The sequence below is a fragment of the Fukomys damarensis genome, unplaced genomic scaffold, assembly GCF_012274545.1.
Source record: "Fukomys damarensis isolate Sample0158 unplaced genomic scaffold, DMR_v1.0_HiC HiC_scaffold_26, whole genome shotgun sequence".
In the NCBI taxonomy this organism is placed as follows: Eukaryota; Metazoa; Chordata; class Mammalia; order Rodentia; family Bathyergidae; genus Fukomys; species Fukomys damarensis.
In genome coordinates, this window is record NW_022900938.1 from 32700910 (window position 1) to 32703878 (window position 2969).

Sequence of the window (2969 nt, forward strand, 5' to 3'; positions counted from 1 at the left end):
TGACATCAGACCTGGAAATGATGTGGCCTGTATAGTGTGCAGTGGAGTGCAGTGCTCTACTTGTTTGCAATGGTTTTATTTTTCGACTAGCTTTTATCACACTTGGCATGAACAAGGGAACATGTGCTTTGCTAAATTTGAACTTTTAAGATGAAACTGAATTAACTGAGAACCAAAAAATTGCTTCTGAATTTTCCTAAGATTGAAAAATGCCTTTCCTTTCATACTAGGAATGACAAAATAAATGACAACTACATCTTGAAAGTTTAAATGTGAGTTAGAAAGACCCTGTGGTTTGAGAACAACATTGTTTACTTTTTCTTTTATGCACCTGAAATAAGACTGAATTGAAATGGCTTCTTCCCATTTAGTAGTACAACATTTGCTAACAATAAGAGATGTAATAAACCTAAACCTAAATAGACCTAATATAAGCTCCAAACCCAATATAAGATTTGTTTTATTTTTAAGCAGAAAGTACAATTTGCCATTTCTTAAAAATATAATCATCAAAATATAGTCAACTCCTGCTCTGAAATTTTTAATCTCATATTTTTAAATTAGTGTTGAAGCAAAATAAATGTATTGGTTAAAACAATAAGAAGCATATCCCTGGAGATGCTCTTCCCAATGAAACTCCCTCTTACACATTATAAAAGTTGTGCTATGATACCCAAGTATAAATGCTTTGTATATAAAATGAGTGCCCTGTCGAGCCGATATTTTTAAAGAGTTGAAATCCCAAATAATTGTAAAACACAATTCAAGATATAAATTGCAAGAAATGTTTATAAGGATTATAGGGATAAGTAAGAGGTCAAACAACCTGAAAGAATCAGCTTGTGGTACAAGCTTCATTGCATTAATAATGTCACAGTTAGTATGTTTATTAAATTAAATATAATCAGCAAGGGTCTTCTAAATATCATGTTCCTAATACTAGATTACATATTTATTTCAGAGTTAACATAGTAAGAAGGAGAGCTATCACTAGAAGGTCTATTAAGCCATGGGTGATTTTTTTTTTCCATTGCTTTAATGGAACTATTCAAATCAAAATTTTCATGCCATGCCTTGAACACCGCTGCAAACCATACTGTGGGTGTAAAATACACGCAAGGCGGATATAATCAGTTCAGATGAGACCAATGACTTGTACACCATCAAGTTTACTTTATTGTGAAAGCAATGGGGTTTTCTTTCAAATGAATATATTTTTAAGTGTGTGGCACCCTAAAGCACAAGCCGAAGATGGAACAGAAGACACATAAATCTCAAAGATGAAATAAACCCAGGATAATGCAACACCTAAAATTTTGCCTAATTTGTCTGGCTGCTCTGAAAGACTCTTCTTCTGGCAAAAGTTAAGCTGACCTTAACTTCAACAATTCATTCGACTTGCCTAAAGTCTCAGCTAACATACCAGAGTAAACTAAGCATTTCAAAATCACTAGGCCTTAAAGTTGCTGAGTACTTCAAACACCAGTTTGTCTACTGGTTCTCCAAGGGACTCTAAATAACTTTTTAAAATAAAGAATCTACTCTTTTTTTCTGTATCCCCTGGCTATAAGTTATCGTGCCTACATGATAATTTATAGCCACACCTTCTAAGGACAGGCTGGGTGTTTTATAAAATGATTTAGGAACATAAAACCTTGTCCCAACAAGTGCGTTTTAAATTCTCCGGGAATATAAATGACTTTAAATTCAGCAATGTTTTTGTTCCTAACCTGCATCTTAATCAGAAAGTGGAAGACATTTTGATTACCCAGTTCTGAAATAAAATAAATATCTCCCCCTACAAAACACACACACACACACACACACACACACACACACACACACACACACGCTGGGTCAGGAAGCTCTTCTCAGGTCCTAAGTACTAAACTTTAAAGGTTGTGGTGCTATAAATCGATTCTAAAAAGCAACCTGATATTTGGAAACAAACTGGTCAGTGAGTCTCTGCCAGTCCTAAAAGGGCTGTTCACCCGCTAAGCCCTCCGCGGTGGCCAGGCCTGGCTATGCAGGAGCAGCTAACGGGAGGCCAGACCTGCCGCCTGGCCCAAGCCGGACCCCTGACCTGGCCCTGAAGCCCGGCAGCCCAGGACCACAGTGCGCTCGCCCAACGGCGGAGCGGGAGAGCTTGGGCCGGAGAGACCGTGGGTCTGCGCTGGCCTCACCTAGCCTCGGGGCCAAGTCGGCCTTGCCCGAGGCGTGCTCCGGGCCACCTCGTTCCGAAGCACAGAGGGGCTGCTGAGAAGCAGGGCGCTGCCTCTCGAGCCCAAGCAACTCCTGCGGCCGCCGCGCTCCGCCTGGGGCCACTGAACCCGAGTTAAGATGGCGCGGGCAGCGTGGGGCGGGAAGGCGGGAGCCAGAAAGAAGCGCTAACCGCGTGCTCTCCTTCTTCTTTCTTCCTTTGTCTTTCTCGCAAATATACGGTCGAAAACAGCACCTCTGAGTTTTCACACTACACCCTCCATCCCTCTCCGCCCTCACCCCGACGCCTTCTCTCGGGGATATGAAAAGGAAACCCGAATTCCAACTGGGACACAAACTTTGATTCCCACTGGGCCTCCCAAATCCAAACTCTGATTTCCTTAGAACCGCAGCAACTTCTCAGACACACTGCCAGCGTCACTTCATAAGGTACCCAATCCTTGTTGGAAGCGAAGAGAAATGATCATATTTTAAAGGACCAAGGAAGCACACTGCCTCCGAGAGGAGCGCGCGGCTGCAAATTTACCTCACGCTGACTCAGTCCACACAGCAGATGGTGGCAGAGCTGCAAGGGAAACGACCTCCCCAATTTTTTTAAGTGCTTCCTAATAGCAGCGAAAGCGCGTCTTTCAGTACAAGGCACTACGTTCCTGTGAAATCTATCCTTGGCTTCTACGAGCTTCGTTTAAGCACATGACAGCGACTTCACGGCACACAGACTCTGCCCGGAGGGCGGCGGGCCGCGCCGG